At 40.5% G+C, this 22,249-nt stretch overlaps 1 protein-coding gene across 1 annotated transcript in view; it reads left to right on the top strand.

The window, feature by feature from the left end:
- Window positions 1–1,472: 1,472 nt before the first annotated feature.
- klhdc8a (kelch domain containing 8A) overlaps window positions 1,473–22,249 on the top strand; it is an 81,180-nt gene continuing 60,403 nt past the window's right edge. The window contains exons 1-2 of the mRNA XM_063473226.1: window positions 1,473–1,554; window positions 17,890–18,025. The gene's annotated coding sequence lies outside the window, so the exon portion shown is untranslated. The remainder of the gene's footprint in view (window positions 1,555–17,889; window positions 18,026–22,249) is intronic.

The raw sequence follows: 22,249 nt of genomic DNA, 5'->3' as shown, positions 1-22,249 counted from the left end.
GGTTGTTGTCTTCTGGACTCTAGACATGTTGATGTTCAGTTTGGTGAATTAGCAAAGGGAAGGTTATGGCTGCCGTGTTGGCACAGTTGTCATTTTACACATCCATATTCCTAACTTCTAACCTGGATAAGTTTGGTAAGGTAGGGTAGTTAAGGTAAGTTGTGTTTCCCTTCCACAGTCTTTTGTTTGTTGTTTGGCTGTGCCCACTCTGATGTTTTCTGCCTCTAAAGAGAAATAAACTATTCTGTTTGGAACTGAAAACCTGAAGCTTGGAGCAGGGGAGTCACTTTTGTGTCGCGCTCTAGTTTCCCCTAGGCTGTGAAACCAGCATGCACATGAATGAGTTTTTACTTTTATTTGATGGACAGTAAAGATTTTTCAGACAGGAAAGTGATGGAAGACACACAGCAAAGGCCCCTGGGTTTGAATCAAACCCAGGTTGCTATATTAAGCCTTGCAGCATATGATTGCCTCCTCAACCAGGTCAGCTAAATTTATGCCCGGAAACGTTTTTTTTAAATCCAGTGCATTATAACTGCTGTTTATTTGGGTATTTTGACATGAGCATCTAAGAGAACTGACTCACATGTACGGCCAGCCTCAAGTGGCCATTAGAGGAACTGCAGATCACTGGCGCTTCTGTGTTTTCTTCATCTTGTAGCCTTGCAGTGTGGTAGTCAATGAACTCCATAGATGTGTTTCAGTCATCACTAACCTTAAAGAAAATAGAGCTGCTACATCCTCCAGTACCAGCCCAGGCTACCTATACCCTGGTTGGCGGTCGTTGGTTGGCAAAGGGCATGATGTTTTTCTATAAAACCTGGAGCATCTTTCGTGAGAGCACTGTGCGTGAACCAAGACACTGATGTAGGGCAAAAAAAGTGGAGCAGTTAGCTGTAAGATGCTTAAAGAATTACTGTACAATCATGTAACAGTTCTATGTAGCTTTTGCTATGACATGCAACATCTTTCACTTAAAGTAACCACATCTACTAACATATATCATCATCCTAGCAATAGATAAGCCAAGTAAGATGAACACAGAAGTACAAAAACACATACAGTAGGTTGCAAAAGTGTTTGGGGCTTATAGAGAAATGAATTAAGGACCAATCAGGAGCCTTGAAGATAGGGAAGCATGCTACTTTGTCAAAAGGGATCACCACAGCAGGTAGCTCCATTTGATTTGGCAAATTTTTTGCAGCAGATGCCCTTCCTGACACGACCACCAAGGGATTTACGTCTCCTCCTACGATCAAACTGGGGATCTTTTGCTTTTTACACTTTTGCACCTGACTAGACACAAACAGAGAAAAGAAGAATAAATCAAAGCAAGAGCTGCTCGTTCTAAATTGGACTTGCAGTCCATTCACCTGTTCCTCAGGCGTATTAGGACCGGGGAGTAGAAAACCTCAGCAGCACTGACATTCTGATGGTGTTACTGGTGGAGCAGAGACACCCAATGGCAGCTTGCAGTACTGCGACTGCCTCAGACATCAGATCGTCACTTTGACACAGATCCGCTGGGTTGAAGTTGAAGTTGTGGTGACTCAGGTAAACAAATACAAAAACAACCATGTCTCTTCTGTATTGATGTAATTAACTTGCCTTTATCCAGCCTCTGATCAACTGTACGTGTTTGTGTGTGTCTATCAAATCCTGAGGCTCTTTGACCGTTATCAGAATTTTGATTCCAGTCCCGCCGTCTCAGTTCTCTGCAGGCTTTGTCAGCCACTTGGGATTTGGAGCAGACAGTGTTGCTACGTAGATATCCAGACATCAGGGCAGAGGGTGTTTCCCCCTGGGAGATAAGGGAGCTCGATGGGTGACTGTATCACAGCATGGCAGGGGCCCGTTTCCAGCCGAGGATAAGACGTTGGGCTGCAAATCGTTCTTCATCTGTGAAGCTGAAGGTCAAAAACTAAAGTTGTCTGGAGTCATGGAGGGAGATTTAATCAAAACGTGACTGAAATGCACAAATTGAAGGCTGTTGGTGCGCACTGCTCCACACCCTCTTCTTTGACAAAACAAAGACACACTGATTGTATTTGTGTTCATGTTATATCTTAACATATATAGCACATACTGTATATATTTACATAGATATTTATTAGAATACCACCTCATTGAGGCGACTGTTGTGGTTTGGCGCTATATAAAGAAAATTGAACTGAATTGAATTGAATTAGCACAGCATAAAATGACTTGGTGATTGCTTTTCTCATTTGCATGATGCAAAGTTTTGAATGTGAGGAGTAATATGAGCTTCATAAAGCAGAGAATTAATTGGAAAACGTTGCACTTAATTCCATCTATTTCTAGCAGGACCAGCATTGCCAGCTGGTGATCCAGACTAAAATACTTTAGCAGCAACTGAACACGATTTAGCCGACACTCCTGGTGCTTAGACAAAGTCAGGGTGTCATCAGAGTCAGGATCTCCTGTCTCCTGTTCTCATGTTGCTTTCAGAATACATAAAATTGGTGAACACTTTTTATCTAGCGCAATTACAAAACTTGAACTTTATAAGCCTCTATAACCAAATACAGTCGACATAAATAATGATGCAGGACACTTCTTGGAAGAACTGAACATAACTTATTAACACACAGAATAGAGCTGAACTGTTTGGTGATTAGACTCCGATGACCAATCATGGCAGAACAGAATCTCAACAGTGACGGGATTTGGGATGGAACCCCTGGAAGTCTAGAGGCTGGTGCTGGTGCTGATGAAGATGGAGGCTTGGATGGAGCTCCAAGTGACCAGGGTGTAGCAGAGATGTTGAGGAGGGGGGTTGCATGAATGCGAATGAGAGAAGACCAGTGAGATTTAAAGTACACAGGATTGAGGCTGATTGGCTCAAAGAAGATAAGCAAGATGATGATTGGAGTAGAGCAATGATGTCAGCACTGAGGTCGACAGCGTGGGAAAGTGGAAGTGATTGCAAGGAACAGACTAGCAGCTGAACAACCAGGAAAGGGGGCTGAGGAGTTATTATAGATCCTCCTTATTGAACTTAGTCAGAAGCTTCATTATACTAGTGCTGTTTAACAGGGCATTAAACACTAAGCTAAAATGGTGAAGTAGGAAACTAACCTACTAAACACTAACATTTTAGGGCTCTATTTAAATCTGAACACAGTTTTAAGAAGCTTCTGCAATGGTGTCACATTCAGAACTGAAAATAATATCAGTTTTGCATTAAAATGGCATTCATTGTTCTGCTTTGTTGCAAGCCCAAACTCTGATTCTTTAAAGACACATTCTTTTTTGAATACACGTACATGTGTGCAGAAATCCGATCGTGATTGCCTTTTCTAAACACCAAAACCTCCCTAAGCCCTCAGCCCGGGGACAAAGCTGATATTTGGATTTTATTGTGCTGATTCTCTCAGCTCTGTGCCTGCTAGATTTATTGGGATGTTTCACCACTCGTTACACTGTGGATTCACACTTCCAAGGACATAAAAAGACAGAGTTGGTAATGATACATCCCTTGTCTTGCAGCAAGCTGACAAGAAGGAGATTTCACCCTCTTTCCAGTTCTGATGCAATGCCTTATTCATTACAAGCCTATTGCAGCTGTCGGATGGTCTCTCATTCCTTTTTATTTCTTAGTCCCCTCAGGGTAATGTACATCTGATATCAAGTTAAATTAATTTTTTTTCTCATAGGCCGACTGTTTGGCGTGTTGTGGCGATGCCTTTCATGCGTTAAAATGGTAAAGCTCCCTCTGGAAGTAGGTGGGTGCCGATAGAAACTACTCCCCGGCGTTTCCCTCATGCCTGGTGTTGACTTTGGCTCGTTTTTTCACTCTTTCATCCTCCCTCTCTGGTACATGGCGTGTCCCCCATTCTTCCACCCTCATCTCTGTTTGTTCTGATAACGAGCATCGAGGCGCACACGGCCTGCCCACAGAGAGAGCGGTGGAGAGAGTGGAGCTGAGAGAGAACGCTCTGTTTTTCATAGGAGACTCCTTGTGTTCCACTTTTGCCGTAATGGCCTATTTGTGTACGACAATCTCACTCCAACACCTCGCCTCTGATGCCTGGTTTATTTTAAACAATGCAGCGTATGTTTCCCCAGACGTAATTATGCGGGCATGTGGGCTTGCGTATGTGCATTTGTCTTAATGCCTTCATGTGCATGTTTGTGTGTCTTTTTCCAACTATGTGGGAGGCCCACTCCCGCGCCTCTCATCTGTCAGCTCAGCAGGGTTGCTATGGGAACGGCAGAGGGCCGACAAAAGTAATGATGATGCTCCGATTTGTTGCGAGGTGACCTTGAAAAAGCAGCCTCGTCTGCAGGTGTGACACACCAGAGGCTTTATTTAAAAAAGGGTGAAGTTATGGCTCTGAGCCACCCCCACCCATCTCTGCAACGCTCTGTGACAAGAATCTCTCACGGTCCTCCTTTCAGCCGTTTTACATCTCTGAACTTGTTGACTCTCTCAATAACCCATCTAGGGTTAGGGGTATGGTTTTTAATTTAACAAACTGTAAACCAAAACCCATCCCTAACACTTGACAGGTTTCTGTTGAATGAACGGGTGAGCCATCTATCCATCAATCCACCCATCGGTTTGGATGGAGGGCAGCAGGTGGCAGCATCACTTGTACCCCAATGCTTCCTTTTGAATGAACACGTGATCCATCCATCCATCCATCCAGCCATCCATCCATCCATTTGAATGGAGGGCAACAGGTGGCAGCATCACTTTATTTTGAAAGTAATATCTTCAATATTTACTTAGCATGTGGCCAAATCCTAAACCTAGCCCATGACAGGTTGCTGATCAATGGCCAAGAACAATGAATCAGAGTTTCTTGCTCACTTGTTTTCATCCAACCATCCATCCATTTGGATGTAGGGCAGCATTACATGTACCCCAACCATAACTGTAGATGGTTGCCAGTAGTCTGGTGTTAAAAAGCTGCTGCAATGAGCCAAACCTTCTGTTTCAGATGCTTCTTCAAATATTCAGAGTTTTACACACGAGAGCTGCAGATCACCAAAGCGCTGGTGTTGACACTCAGCTTTTAATCAGACGCTGATGGAGTGTCATGGAAGCCAGGTGGAGACTCTTTCTAGGAAATTAGTGCCATTAACTGATCAAGTAAAGTAGCCAAAATGCACTGCAGTAGCATCTGTATTCCCTAATGGAGAGAAACTGCTAATAACTGTGCGTGTGTGTAGGTGTGCTCAAGTTGGGTGTCTGGAAAACAGCAAGAGTAACAAATGCTCATCTGTGTGCAGTCAGGTCGGTGCTCATGCATGTGTGTGCCGGCTGGGGAAATGAAAAATTGAGGTCACAGGAGGTGCAGACCTACTTTGAGAGATTCCGGTTCGTTTGTTAGTGTCAAGCAATCGCCATTTAACGCTGATCCCAGCTCCTCATTGTCTGGTTCACATTGACCTCTATCACCTCCTTGTGTACGTGTGTTTGTGCGTGCGTGCACTCGCTATGACCACACCAATCAACCAAGGACCCACTATTGATTGCGCTGCTCTCTGTTCACCTTTCCACTTGTTTACTTGTTTTAGTGATTAGCCTGACCCTCAACAAGCTAAAGCTCATCACAGCTACTTTCCAATGGAAATGGGGAGGAAGAAGCACTCTGGGTAGGAAGGTCGGGGGAGTCGTGAATAGAGAGAGGGGGTGAGTGAAGGAGAAGGTGAGGAAATGAGGAGCTGAGGGAAGGAGGCGTGAAATCCCATGATGGGCTCTGCTCAGCATCCTGAGGATTACAGCAGCATCCACCAGTGCAGGGTAAGGCAGCATTCCTGATCTACACACCGGATATTTCAAAATGAAATATCCAGCAGTGGAAAGAAAACAGAAGTTCTTTTTATAAGATGATTATGGCATGAAAGTAAACAAAGGTTATGTTGGATTTATTTCACAAAAGAGATCAAATGAAAAAAGATATAAGAGTGAAAAATGGTACCAAAATGACAGAAAATAGCATAATCATTGCATATTTTATGCTGGGTTTAGACATCCCATTACTTTTGTCTGTTGTGATAGTCACTGTGTCTTGCCTTTTCATGATTTAGAGACATGACAAATTCTCTGATCAGTCATATTTGCAGTTTTTTCAAAACAAGGGTGAGCACTATTTAGCGATTTTGACAAAAAGACATTAAACAGTCAGTGCGTATTTCATATATAATTAATATTAATTTTGCTCCCTCAGTTATATGAAGCCGAGCAGTCAGTAAAGTGACCTGTCCTCACATCGGTCAACTTCACAGAAGGGAGTGAAGTAGAATTCCCTCCAAAAATCGAACATTTGAGTTTTTCTGTCGAGATATGTTGAGGCATTGGTTGGTTTTTGTCCACTATGCAAGATAATTCAGCTCAATTCGATTTCTATTTATATAGCACCACAACAACAGTTACCTCAAGGCACTTTATATTGTAAACTAAAGACCCTACAATAATAGAGAGAGAACCCTGATAATGACACAAAACCCTATTAGCAAGCATTTGGTAACAGTGGGAAGAAAAAACTCCTCTTTAACAGGATGCAGGTCCAGGCTCAAGGAGCAGCCATCTGCCTTGATTGTGGATTGAGGTGAACGTGACTCAAAGTGATATCCCGCATTGTCTGTGTCAGGCCATAACTGGGCTAATGTGATGCATCTAAATCTGACATTTTGAATGTTTTAGAAGGGTTTTGTTTTACATTGATTTTAAATTGGCAGCACGGTTGCACGGTGGTTAGCACTGTTGCCGCACAGCAAGAAGGTCCTGAGTTCAATTCCACCATCAGGCCACAGGGGTCTTTCTGTGTGGAGTTCGCATGTTCTCCCCGTGTTTGCGTGAGTTCTCTCCGGGTACTCCGGCTTCCTCCCACCGTCCAAAGACATGCAGTTTGTGGGGATAGGTTAACTGATTAATCTAAATTGCCCATAGGTGTGAATGTGAGCGCGAATGGTTGTCTGTCTCTGTGTGTTAGCCCTGCAACAGACTGGCGACCTGTCCAGGGTGTACCCTGCCTCTCGCCCTATGACAGCTGGGATAGGCTCCAGCACCCCCCACGACCCTGAAAAGGATAAGCGAATGGATGGATGGATGATTTTAAATTGAGAGTTGTGAACATGGATGCCCTCATTCTTATTGTAAAACCTAAAAATCTCAAAATGATTTCTTCCATCAAGAAGTCAATATTGAAGCACTTTTATATCCAACTAAAGAAATCTGCGAGTTAAAACCTCACTCTAGATGTTTAACATCTGTTTTGCGAAAAGCTGCCATTTTTAATGTAATTTGGATATTCACAGCTTGTGTAGTTAAATCCAATAAAACAGTGTCAATTCTGTCATGAGAAACACAAACATTGACAGTGGATTAAAAAAAATCTTAGAAAGTCTGTCAAATTTGCCATGTTGTGGACATAAGAACACATTATACCAAAAAAATGTTTTGCTTTATTGTTGATTAATGATGCAAATGAACACTGATTTGCCAGCATTTTGCATTTTGCCAGCCTTTAATTTGTAATGGTATTGGGTTGAACCTACTCATTGTTGTCTACAGAGACAACCAGAAAGGTAACCCTGATAAACCCCGGGTGATGCCAATCTTTAATGCATTCTGCTCTCAACAATTTAAAGCCTCTGAGCAATAAATTAGGATACATCTTCTCTGTAGAATCCTTTTTGTTTCCACATTTCCACATCAAAGCAGTCTGAATGCTTAAGTAGAAAAGCTACCATCCATCCATTTACAATTTTAACTCAACAGTGCATGAACACAACAGAGTTGAAAGACTGACTTCAAATTTCTCAAAGGGGACAATCTGAGAAGCACTTGAAAACACAGTCAAGGTTAGCTGTTGTTAAAACTCTAATCACCTTCTATAGCTTCAGTCACTTCTGTTTTTGCATCAAGTTTGAAAGAATGAAGCAGCCATGGCAGCATGGGTGTTATACTGATTTCCTCTGACAGCTTCTTCTCCTGATTTACAGGTCATGGCTAATGTCGTATTCAGACACATCCACCAGAACAAAACAAATAATTAAAACATTATGGTAGCCAATATGCATTGACTCGATGCCCCTAAAGAAAACCTCTAAAAAAGAAATTGTCCAGCCATAGCTTAGTGCCAAACTACCTTCATTTGGAAGTTTACCCAGCATTTCTTTCAGTTACATGACAACCTTTTTCGTGGTGTTACTATAGGTTTAGATGAATTAATCATTGTCCAGCTCAGTAATTGATTCAGGAAGGTTTACACTCCATTGACATGGCTGATTCTGTTGTGGTACACTTCTGCTTTTGAACACATGCCATTGATTATGTAGTGGTTTGTCAGGTATGTCACTGGGTCTGGGGGGTGGCTGTGGAGGTAGAGCAGGTCATCTGCTAAACAGGAAGGTTGGTGGTTCAATCGTTGGTGTGCCAAAAGTCCTTCAGCGAGATAGTAACCCCAAGTCGCTCTCCAAAGCATATGTTCATCCTGATTATGGACGTGTGTGAATGATAGACGACATGCCATTTTTTGTTTTTTAATTTAATGTATTTTTTTTGTATCCATGACCCTATGTATCTTTGTTGATCAACAAATGTATTGGCAAGCAGTCCACCTCATTACAACTACTCTAACATTGCAAACTAACAAGAGAAAAGGTAATCCTTTATTAGCTCCACAATGGAGGAAATTTCAAAAGAAATACAAAAAAATACCAAGCAAGGTCATCACTTGTTTCACTCATGCCTTTATAGATACATGTAGCCTGGTTAAAGTAAGTTAAAGTAGGATTTGGGAAGTGGGGGATCTCAAGATCATATATAATGTTGAAAAAAGGGCAAAGGACTCACTCAGAAATAAATCCAGCAGACTTTTCTATACAAACTATAATCCTCTGGCTTATGTCAGAGCTCTGCTCTGAGATTCACTGATATTTGTGGACCAAATCAACTGAATTCAACAAGATATAAACAAATGTTACATGACTTATTCAGCTAATTTATAATCTAACACTCAGTGAGTGAATGTAATCAGCATCCAATATCTAATTTGAAGATAAAATAAACATTTCCAGTTCAGAAGATTTCACTTTCCACGAAGTTCTTACCTTTGAAAATAATATCTCATCTTCCTCTCCTGTAATCTCTACATCTTTCTCCATCTCCAAGGGTATCACACTCTAACAGTTTTTGTGTCTCTGAGAAACACAGCAGCTGTACATTTAGCTGCTAAGACACAAACCACAGTAACTCTTTGTGTTTGGTGATATTTGATGAGCTGATTGAAAAGTTGCATTTGAACTTACGGCCCATGTCTCTGTTTTACACTGTTTATGCTTGCTCCTCTTTAGTATTGCTAGCTCAATGCTGAAGTTCAATGAATGCAACACATGAACCATGAATGGCTCAAGAAATGAGAAGACAAAAATAAATGAGTTGAGCATGTGAGCGAGGTATGGGATGTAATTTTTTTTATTTCAGATGAGGTATCTCCATGCTATCGCTAGAAGTGATGTCAGGTTGCAGCTCATGGAGGATTTACTCACGCCCTATTAAGTAATAATCTGTCAGTCAGTTTTAAATACTCATTAACTGAAGGTCCCGATCACTTTAACCCATTCAGACGTCTCTTCTTCCTCATGTTAAGCAGATTAATTGGGGTTTTTTCCTAATTATAAAGATCATGGTTAAATCTGAGAGGGGTCCGCATTTGGTTAGCTTCCTCATGGCCTCAGTTGGTTTTTGCTCAATCATCTGGCTGTTTTAACAAAGGCTAGCTTGCAGTCCTTGATTTGTCTCAGGGATAAGGTGTTTCAAAAGAATGTTAGTAATCAAATGAAAGGACCAGGGCAGTTTTATGTTGACATTTATGTTACAATCATGCTAGGAAAAATGTAGCTTGAAGACCATGGCACAACCAAAATTATTGGAACCTCATACAACATGCAGTCATTGTCTTAGAAACAGTTGTTTCAAAGACAGTTGGAGAAAAGTGGAGATTTTTATTTTGCATATCCAAGAGGACACAGAAGAACAAAGTCAAACTCAAGGCGAGCATTTATTGCTGAGATGTCCAGGAATATTAGGGAATGCAAATATCAAGAGAAGACTAGGAATACATGTCCAGGAATCACAGGGAAAACAGAACTAGGGAACAGAAGACTGAGACAGTATATCTGCATATGAGTTGATGAGAGAGAAGAAACAGTTGGGGGACTACACGCAGCTAAAAACAATCTAGATAAGGAGCAGGGGGAAGTCAAGATACAGAACAAACAAATAAAATATAACAGGAAATACGAAGGAATAAACAAGATTGGCTTAACCCGGGGAGGACAGAGGTCGGCAAAGACGAGAGATAAACACAGAGACGAGACTGAAGGAACAAAATGAAAATGCAAAGGGAACTAATGAGATAAAACCTCAAAGTCATCAGAAAACTACGGACTGGATAAAAATCAATACAGAAGGAAATCTGACAAACAAAACTAGGAAATAAATCATAACAAAATAAACAAAGTTTCTGTACTTTTAAATTAAAGCAACAACTCCACCAATAGAAAACTAAGGACTAACTCAATACAAAAGATACCTTAAAAGCAAAGCAAAAGTGGCAAACTTTCAGTTCAGTTCAGTTCATTTTTATTCCAAACATTTCAAACATGTGCCTTCACAATCATTACAAAATATCATTCCATTATTTGTTTGAAAAGGAGTAGGCAGAAGTATATACTTATTTGTCCCTACCCCCTCAGTCAACTTAAATATATACAAGGGCCACTGAAGAGGTAACAAAGAATATTAGCAGGACTACCAATATTACTAAGGAAAAACTCCATGACAGAAATGAAGGACTGCCTGGAGATCGTTTTTAGTTGTGTTCAAAGCAACTTTGGTGCATCTACACAGAGGTAAAAAGGCAATAGGACAGATTCAATCTGCTATCAGTCTGCTATCAGACTATGATTGAATGGGGTCAGGTTGGCAATTAAATGCAATCTGCTAGTGATAATGCAACAATTAACTGTGACAACTTAGTGAAAATTGCAAACATGTTGCCATCTGTTGTTTGTTACACAGAAATTCATATTAAGTATTTACATTCACAATTCAACCAGAATCTCATGACTCTGAAACAGATACATGTTGTTTCATACAGTTATGAATTACTCCACAATAGTGATGTAGTTGCTGCATGTCAGCAATTTAATTGCAAAATGACATTGGCGCTTGGCAGCCAACTTGCAAACCTTCACCAGTCTGTCTGAGAGGGATTACAGTCAGTGCAAGTCAGATCGTAACTGTTTGGGGGACAGATTACCTCCAAATAGCCTAGACAACTTCTGCAATCGCCTTGCACGATTGTTCCATGCTCAACTTCTGGGTAATCAGTTAGACCTTAACTATTTGCAGTTGTTTGCTGAATGCAAAAAAATACAATGCCTACACCTGATGACCAGTGATCTTTTTCCTTGCTGCAAGGTCACTGTCACTGCCTGTTTTTGTTCTGGTAACTGAGCCATGAAGCAAAGCTTCTTGCACTACCCTGTCAATAAACGTGGATCATAATCAGGCAAGAAATTACTTTATCCTCAGGTTAGTATTAGAGCATGTTGAAGGATTTCTACTCTGCCAACCTGCCCCTAGTTTTATTAAATGCATATGTGGAAGAACGGAGAGCGTAGCAGTTTCAATTGTGAACGCTGCAGGGCAAATTTGTACTGAAACAACAGAAATACAGTCTGACAGCATAATCCTGACTCAAGTTCCACTCAATAGAACTTGTCACAGCAGGAAAGGCTCAGGTGTAATGGATCACCTTAACAGTGACTGGCTTCCATTAAGTGTCCCATTAATCTGTGTCAGTCACCGAGCATGCACAATATACAACAGAAGACTGGAAAGGGCTCATCTAACTGGAATGCTGCCTTCAATATTGACATCAGTAATGATGGCTGTGCCTTTAATGCCACCTCATGTGAAACTATTTGATGTGAAAAAGGTCTATTATACTTCAGGCTATGGGACAACTGTGTTTTTTTTTGTTGGTATTCAATACAACAAATCATTTATTCTTATTTAATTTCACAGTTTTTCAGAAATGTTACAAAAGGTCTGATCTTGGTAGAATCGAGACAAAGCACCAAACTTTCAGCATACTTCACTTCAGAGCTCTTGCCACAAAAACATGTCAGTTAAAAAATGTTTTCAGGCTAGAAAATGTTGACAAGCTGTACACCGTGTCCAGTCTGCAGAGCACTCACTGATACTTCACTGTTCACTTTCTATTTTGCGATTTACTTGTGATTCATCGCTTCTTGTGGGCAGATAGGGGACCTAAAATTTGAATTGGGCAACCACAGTGAATTTATAGCATCTCATTCAGCTGCAGTGAGGTACTCTTCTCTGCTGGAGGACCTCTTTCAGAAGCGGGCCAATATATTTTACATAATTATCCTGTCTTTCCCAGCATTAGCAGAGAATGTGATTACACCATGCATATTAAATGAAACCATGAAATGTAGAATATTGACTACCACTGTCAATTTCTAGGAAACAGAGACCAGGACACAACAAGAGATGCTAAGCAATCATCAACACAACACATCATCAAGCTATTCCAGTGTGGAGTGTACTTACAGATGGCTGCAGGGCTGATTAGGATGCCTGATGAAGCATCTTGGTTATTTTACGGTACCCGTGATCATTTCTGCATGCTGGGAACATATGTGAGCTTTTCAGAGATACTTCTGATTGACACTGGTATACACGCCAAGTGAGATTATTGCTGTGTATTATCTGCTGAATGGATTCAACTGTCCATTTAGGGCAAGATTTTTATTTATTTTTTTAAAAATAAGTAAAATACCTGTTTTTAGGCCACTTGGGTCACATCCAGTATCGATAAGAAGACATGTGGCCGTTCAGCTTTTAAATACTCAACTATGACTACGACTCTATGTTACCACCAAAGTCTAAAGGTCTTGAGTAATCAGCCCCCATCTTATCTTAACGACCTCATAGTACCATGTCACTTTAATAGAGCACTTCACTCTCAGACTGCTGGTTTACGTCTTTACTACTGCTGGTTCTCAGGATATGTAAAATAAGAATGGGAGGCAGAGGCTTCAGCTTTCAGGTCCCTCTTCTATGGAACCAGCTCCCAGTTTGGATTTTGGAGACAAACTCTCGCTAAACTTAACTCTTCTTTTTGATATGGTTGGCTCAGGTGACGCTAAGTCCTCCCTTAGTTATGCTGCAATATAAAATAAAATTGAATTGAATTTTATAATGACAATAGACAATAACACCAGAGCCCCCAATAGAGAGGCGTGAATTACATAACCTGTGTAACTGTACTGTCAAATTACAGTAAAGTTACATACATACATAATACAATACCATAACTTGCTAGAAAATGCATATCCTATAAGATAGATAGATAGATGTGTTACAGCAGTATGATAAGTAATAAAAATAGTACAATCCAGAATAAACGATATAGCCATTATATAACAGATCATTCCACTGTTGCTATTTTGTTGCTCTTCTATATTTAGTGGATAAGGTGGTACACAGAAGCTTCTGGGTTTGAATCCAGCAGCTGGCCGGGCTTTTCTCTGGGGAGTTGGGGTGTTCTCCCCACACTCTCAAGTGTTTTCTCTATGGCATGCTAAATCGTTCTGGTGCACAGCCAACAAAGTTATTGTGACTATTAGCTTTTAAGCTTCTAAACGATTTCTTTTTCCATTAGATCTACATCAAGTGGCTCAAAAAATATAATGCTTACTGTAAAAAAGTGGAAGAACAAACGGTGCCTTTCATATTTTATGTTGTCTGTGTTCTGATGTATGTCCCTCTTCTGTAACATCCCTTTCTGTTGTAAGTTATCCGCTACATTCATGTGGTCACCACATGATTCACAGGATTGATATATTGTGTAACCATATGATTAAGAGCTACTACTAAAAGGAAATGCAAAAGGGAGGAAGTAAGCGCTCAGCTTTTTGATGTTTGGCTCACTCTACATCCAAGAGAATACATGTGTGCTGCTGAGCTGGATGTGCTACGATACAACCAAGATAGTCATAACCGAGTGAATGTCGGTCTCTGCATTTGCTCTAGCTTACTGGTTCTGACCAGTTCAGGATGTAGCCCATATTGTTTTACTATTACCCAGTTATGATGTACTCTGAACACATGATCATGATGGTTTTTGATCAACAAAGTTAGCAGCGAACTGTTGTGCAGAGTGGAACGTTTTTCTGCTAAAGACGTGTATGCATCACTCAGGGATTTCTATAAAGATAAAAAAAAAAAACACGACTTATCACCTTATAAGCACAACTGACATGAATGACAGCTTGGCTCAGTGTCCGCTGGATCTGTAAGTAAGTAAATGTGAGCTAACAAAATTTCCACAAGTGGCCACAAAAATCGGTTGCAGCATTTAGTATTTGAACATACACTACAAACTACGTGTTTATATGTAATTCTACAGTTGCTGTCAGGGTCTCATGCTGCTTTGTAAGGAATCTTTCCACACAAAGTCAGGACTAAGTGTCTACAATCAGGCAGCTGCTGTGCAATGGAGGACGTCAGATCCCAGGCTGCTGTCTATCAGTCCTCACAGGGAAAGGCAAAAGAGTCTCAACTGTCAAATTACTTTTTCAAGTCAGATTGGAACAAAAGCAGTTTGACTCAAACTTGAAGGTCATAACTGAGGAATTTATTCATTGTTTCATCTCTGCCTGGGCCAGAGCAATTACTCCTGTATATTCTAATCTCGCTATGCATCCATGTACACTTCTGGCAAACTTCAAAGGGTTTCTTTGAAAAACACCCTTCCTCTTCCTCCCCAACCACCTCCATAACAAATTACCATACAAAAGTCTCCCAGCACATGATGCTACACTACACTGACTCTCTTCACAGACAGAGCTCCGCTGGATGATTGAAGTCGAGCTCCCCTGAATTTCCTCAGCTCGCTTCCGTGATCAAAGTGGATGAAGGCAGGCGGTTAGCAAGACGGCCCCAGAAGTGAAGCTCTGCCTGGGGCTCACTCTGGTCTTTGCATGGAGAAACAGTTCTCTGCCTCGTACCGTCTGCTCTGCAGAATAAGCATTGTCTAGCTCATGCAGGGCTTAGGATTCTCCACTTACTTTTACTAGTTGGAGTTTTAAGCACAGCCAAACTTTTATTAGCATTTTAATCTTATGTGGTGTATGTTTCTATAAATTTAATAAATGTCAATGAATAATGTAGGAAGTAGTAGTCGTAAGAGTTCAACTGTGATCCCATCTGAAACATAAAATATAACTGTAATGTCTTTTAGCATTTTATAGCCTGATAAAGGCTTCTGTAACTTTTTACATCATTTTAGCCTTTTATTTAAAGCAGTGCAAAACCTTTACAAACTTTTCTTTCTTACACTACACTCCACTAGACTCCAACTAAGCGATGTAGCTGTATTACTGTAAAAGGCATGCAAAAAGCCTGTTACCTTTTGGAAGCGGGCTGTCGGGACTTAAGTCATAATGTTCAGTGCTGGTGTTGTACAATAAGGCCTGGCTTGCTTTTGGTGTTAGCTTCTCACACAGGGTTTGGCTAGAGTTAACCCAAAGTCTCTGAGCCAACCAGTCGTCTTCTTCTACACCAATATGACCTGGTGTTGTATATGTGTGTATCATCATGTTGAATTAGAAGAGAGACTTTCCCAAAACTTCTGACACACAGTTCATCACATTTCTACAATTTGCATGCTAAAGTACTTGAATTAGGACATAAGAGACAATTAAGAGTATCATCCATAATGACTATATGTATGTATGTATGTTCGCTGTGGACCAATCTTCATCTGACCAACTTTGCACAAACACGGTCAAGGGCCAACATCTATATGGCATACACAAATATTTTATATAAATGCCACATCTATATATAACTGTACATTTGGCAGTTCAATTGAGCACTGAATGCAGTGTCAGATTAGAATGGTGTGTACAATACAACAAATGATAGCATATCATAATGATGGTAGTGTATGTTTGTATGGTCCCTATCTCTCAAACAAAGCAAGGGGTTTTGCTAGTATTGCAAAATACACCTGTTAACTTACTCTCATAAGCATTACTCATGTCTGTACTGATAAGCCTTTGTAAGTATAAAAACAGAAAGCACTTTTGCCCTCTTCAAAGTTGTGCTACAGTAATCAACAACACCTTGTACCTCATGTGTTTGATCTGGTCAATTTTAGAAATGTGGACCTGACAGATGATAAAACTGGTTCTAAGCAACCAGTGGTCTGCACTCTTGTTGCAGCATCAGCCTAATTATCCAGACTCCATCAGTTGGTTTTGCACACTCTGCACGCCAACGTGTTTCTATTCAGGAGTGTTCAAAGCAATATTATGTTAACTACATCATATTGTAAAGCTCACAGCACACATTTTCTCTCACTTCCAGGTCTCTGTTTCTTTTTCTGTTCGGTTTTCTGACAGAGTTGCCTACATTCAAAATTCCAAATAATCCATATTTTTATGCCACTGGTCCTTACTGGACAGTCTGAGCCTGAGCTTTTGGCACTTGATCTCTTTCTGAATTCATTACTAAGATGTTTTCGTTTTGTTAAAAATTTCTTTTAAAATTATTTTTAATGATTCAACAGGTGGTATAACAATGTATTACCAGCAGGGTGTGCTTAACCACTGTGAGAATTAACAAATGGGATTTCTGGTGAAACACTGTGCTGTGGATCAGTGACTTTGGTAGTGTGTGTTTATTTGAACCAGTGATGAAATCATATTCTCTTGTAGTTTGATGGTTGCATCAGTATGAAGTTCAGCATCTCCGCATCACTTGCTAGGCAAATATATAAAGCACTAAATTAAAGAAACAAAACAAAACAAAACAAAAACAATATGAATGATAAGAAACACATGTTTGGGTATAAAATAACACAGAAAAGCTTATAATCTACATCTTTAATTCATTATTTTGACATGTTAACATGCTGTAGGTTCTAGACCAGGGGTGTGGAACTCCAGGCCTAAAGGGCCGGTGTCCTGCGGGTTTTAGATCTCACCCTGGGTCAACACACCTGAATCAAATGATTAGTTTGACTTCTGGCTTCTGGAGAACTTCAAGACATGTTGAGGAGGTAATTTAGCCATTTGAATCAGCTGTGCTGGATCAAGGACACATCTAAAACCTGCAGGACACCGGCCCTCGAGGCCTAGAGTTCGACACCTGTGTTCCAGACATATACACCAATCAGGTATAACATTATGACCACCTGCCCTTGTTGAGAGCAAAATAGTCCTGACCCAATGGACCACTTACTTCACTCCATCCCTGAAGGTGTGCTGTGATATCTGGCACCAAGGTGTTCAGAGGAGTGTGTTGCCCAAAGTGTGTGTTGACCTTCTCTAATCAACCCCCATCTACAGATCTGCTTCTTAGATCATCACTGAGTTTCTTGGACTTTCCTATTATTCTGAGCATTGGTCAATCCAAGGAGTGATGCCAGATGTAGTCGGTCATGGTCACCAAGTGAAACAGGCCTTTGTGCTGTCAAGTTAAAAGAGACTGTAGAACTTTGAGCAGCAATTATTTAAACAACTTAGTGAGTGGTTTGATATATTTGAGCTTGTATGTATACTTTTTTGTTAACAATGCATGCTGTACAGTCATTCCACTCTGGAAAAAGGAAAAGTTCAAAGAAATCACTTAGCCCAAAATTATTATGATATTCATTGCCATGATGATATACATTTCTGACCACAGCTGTACATGTTGTTGCATGTGCATACGTCACTTCTGACTGAGCTTTTACCTATAGGTATACTGGTGGATCCTGTGTTAGCAAGTTATTCTAAACATATCATTTGAATTCTTTTTCTCCTGTCCAGGTGAACCCATCAGTTTGTTCATGGGAAGAGATTTAATCCAGTAATAGGATGAAACTGGAAAATTGTGATGCAGACAGGCACTGACAGTAATGGACAGATGGATCATTTTGCTGACTGAGGCTTCATCTTCTGAGCAGTAAGTTGAGCACTACACTGTGCAGTAGAGATTCTGCTACAAAACAGAGTTTTCTTTTATAAGTACACAATTGTTTTTCACAGTCTGAAAAAAAAGCAATTTAGCCCCCCAATTACTGCTCCTGCTGACCTGGTATGAAACAAACCCCGCAGCAACAGTATAACTCATACATGTGCCAAATACTATAAGCTGCAAGTTTTGCCAAGTAAAAACTGCTGGCTGTAGACAGTTTGACTCCCAGTTGAATTATAGATGTAGCAGCGGATTCCTTTCCCCAAGACCAGTGTTCTGCTCCAATGGAAACATCAGTGATGGGGAGTGACATGTCGACAAGCCAATTATGTGACTGGCCAGCTGTCATCAGCAACAGCATCTCCAAAGTCATCTCTGTCTCACTCACTGAGGCTTCAGAGAGCCTGAAAATGCAGCGCACTGACAGAGGACCACACAAATCCAAGGCTCTTAGACAATAATAATGCAGTTGAAAAGGCATGGTAAATGAGCTGCAAACTACACAGCCGCAACTGTGTGTGTGTGTATGTATGTATAGTGTGTGTGTGTGTGTGTGTGTGTGTGTGTGTGTGTGTGTGTGTGTGTGTGTGTGTGTGTCCAGACCTAAAAGAAAGAAAATGATGGTGCTGTATTCAGGCTAGGTCCCTGGAGGACAGGCAGCAGTGCTGACAGCGAATTGGTACCCATCTTCAATGCTGAATTTCTGGGGCATGGTCTTTCTGTCTGGCCTTTTTTTTTTTTTTAAAGGGTGGGGGGGGGGGGGGGGGGGGGGGGGTGGTGGAGAGGAGATAAAATAAGCGGTGCTTCATTTTCAAGAGGCACTGACAGTAACAAAAGCCGGACTGTCCATCTTTCTGTCACAGCCTGACGGACAGAATGTAGATTGTAGACTGATGAATGAAGATAATTGTGGCCTTCACTGCCCAGAGAGCAGCAACTAAAGAAATACTGTAACACAAAAAGAGTTGGAAGAGTCGTACCTTTTAAGTTAATTATCAACGCATGGGCAGTTTGTCTGAAACGATGATATCCCAGTGATTATGCCACACATACTACAAGCATGCTGCCTGTTGCCTTTTTAGAGCACAGTATTTAAAACAGTGGTCACACATGGATATAAAAAAATGCAAACACAAGTTTTAATTACATTTATTAATAACTCAGCGCAGACTAATATGCACATCAGGTTGCAACCCTGTCACGCTGCAACTACAAAACCACAAACCAAACAGTAATCACCAGTCACACACGCTTCTGTAGTCACGTGTGGGCAGACAGACGAGGCATCATCTCATCATCATCTCGTGGAAGCTTTCATTTAACCCTCCAAGTTTTAAGTCATCATTAGTGAATCATTAGTGATACATGATTAGTGAATACCACCAACCCTAAACCTAAAATCTATTTTGGTGCTTCCCAAAATATAGGATGACTTTTAGTGTTACCACCTACAGTATGATGACTTAGACCAGAAGCTCTGCCTCTGGACACATGAAAGGCTTTTATAACATCTGTCAACTGTTGGACATATTTGTAGTAACATGGTTATGGCAGGTGAGGAAACAATATGAGATAACATATAGTGTCAGATATAAGTTGTAAATGCAGTAAATGCACAGTTTCAATCGTCCTCTGGGATTAACATCAGCAGAAAAACTGCACACCAGGAGCTTCATGGCAGCTGTGAAGTGCTGTGTGTGCAGCCCAGTGTTTTAGTACATATAGGGAATCTGCTAAAGGCACAGAGGCTAAAGGATTACTGTTTAATTGTGTTATAGGGTTAGTGCTCACCTATTAGAGCACTTCGCTCTCGCACTGCAGGCTTACTTGTTGTTCCTAGAGTATTTAAAAATAGAATGGGAGGCAGAGCCTTCAGTTTTCAGGCCCCTCTTCTGTGGAACCAGCTTCCAGTTTGGATTCAGGAGACAGACACTATCTCTACTTTTAAGATTGGGCTTAAAACTTTCGTTTTTGATAAAGCATATAGTTAGGGCTGGATCAGGTGACCATGAATCCTCCCTTAGTTATGCTGCAATAGGTGTAGACTGCTGGGGGACTCCCATGATGCATTGAGTATTTCCTTTTCAGTCACCTTTCTCACTCAACATGTGTTAATAGACCTCTCTACTGAATCACACTTGTTATTCCACAGCATGTCTTTTATCCTGTCTTCCTTCTCTCACCCCAACCGGTCGCAGCAGATGGCCCCGCCCCTCCCTGAGCCTGGTTCTGCTGGAGGTTTCTTCCTGTTAAAAGGGAGTTTTTCCTTCCCACTGTCGCCAAAGTGCTTGCTCATAGGGGATCATGATTGTTGGGTTTTTTTTCTCTATATGTATTATTGTAGGGTCTACCTTACAATATAAAGCGCCCTGAGGCGACTGTTGTTGTGATTTGGCTCTATATAAATAAAATTGAATTGAATCGATTTGAATTGAATTGAATTATAGCCTAGAAACATTCAAACACTATGTGAGAAGATTATGTATAAAAGCCAGAACCAGAGCTGCTTCTGCTCAGTGTGGTTTGTAAAGAACAAGCAGCAGTAAATTTTTTTATGTTTTTGCACTGAATAAGCCACTGCATAGAGCACATGATGTCAAACAAAGAACAACATGTTTTGAAGGACAAACGAGGTTGTTTGAAAAGGTTTCAGAATTCTTTTTAAACACTGTGGTGGATGTGGCTCTATCTTAAAATCAGACAGGAAAGCTGTTTCGTATAAACTGTGACGTTTTTGGTCTTTGTCTTATCTTTTTCCCTCCTTCCTTCCTTGGCTCCTTTTTGTTTGTACCATCTTTGTCTGTCAGTGCTAACCTTTGCACCACTGTGGCTCACACAAGACAAAATACATTAAAAGCTATTTATTTTCATTACAGACTCATTTCTTTGAACACGGACTACCAGAAATGTGTCCATTTATCTCCCTTTTACCACTTGGGAATGCATACACACTTTTTAGCTTTCAAAAAGGTATACTGCCATCACATAATTAGTTTGACTTCTAGCAGTGTAGACAGTAACCTTTAATTCCTCTGGCTGTTGTGAATGCATGCTGTGTACTTATTGTGTTTTAGATAAAACTGCTTGCTAACAGCACATTTCAAACTTTTTCTCCATGTTCTGATCGTGCTCTTGCTGTTGTTTAGCGTTTCAGCCCATGAAAGCTATGCAGCTGCCTTTAAGAGGCCACCAGGTGGAGGAGCAGCAAGCAGTGATGGTTTTTGTAATCAGTTTTAAGTCTCCTGTCTACTTGAAATGTCTTTCACAGTGTGGACCAATTTCAAATCCGCAGCTTGTACTGGACAGTGCAGCTGATGCTGTGAGGAGTCCCCCTGACAGGCCCCGTGAGGCCACTCTGTACTAAGGGCTACTGCTCATTGTCATATAAATGAAACTGCTGGCTGCTCACCTATCTTTTGATCCATTGTGGTCTTGGTTCATTTGCTCACGCAGCTGGGCATGAATCAAAGGGACTAAGCAGGTTTCTATGTCACATGGATATGAATGTATGTATTTTTCACTCTGTTGTATATAGCATTTGTATTCTATTTTTATCCTATTGTATATTTTATTCTATTTTATTCTACTGTATATAGTATTCTATTTTTATTCTATTCTGTACAGTTGTGTACTGTATTTATTCTTATTTTATTTTATTCTAATTGTCCTTCATAACTTTTGCACTGTCCACTTCCTGCTGTGACAAAACAAATTTCCCACGTGTGGGACTAATAAAGGTCATCTTATCTTATCTTATCTTATAAAACAAACATAAATTAAAACAGGAGCATGAAAAAAGGAAAAGCAAGAAATAGAAGGCAAAGTTAGAAACAGACCTTTTTTATTAGACATTAGGCTGTACCACAGCATAAATAAAGCATTAACGATAGCGCTCTTCCGTGAAAGTATTTTTAGTGAGCCCACATGTACACAGCCTCCATATTGTTTTGGTGAAGCTGCTGATCATAATGCATCAGGACAGGAGGTCTGTTCACAAAGGATAACACTGCTGCATGCTCACTGCTTTTTCCAAATGTTTTCTAGTTACATGTCTGCAATTTTTAGTGATAACATAATTTTTGAAGACACTATATTAATTATAGAAAAAACAGGAAGTTCAAACATTCGTAATTCATCTCATTTTAAATTTGATTTCCTGTAACATACCTTAAAAAGGTATATTGTTGAAAATCACAAAAATTGGCACATGTC

This window comes from Pelmatolapia mariae, linkage group LG5 (genome assembly GCF_036321145.2).
Source record: "Pelmatolapia mariae isolate MD_Pm_ZW linkage group LG5, Pm_UMD_F_2, whole genome shotgun sequence".
Classification (NCBI taxonomy): domain Eukaryota; kingdom Metazoa; phylum Chordata; class Actinopteri; order Cichliformes; family Cichlidae; genus Pelmatolapia; species Pelmatolapia mariae.
This window is presented reverse-complemented; position numbering and strand designations above follow the sequence as displayed.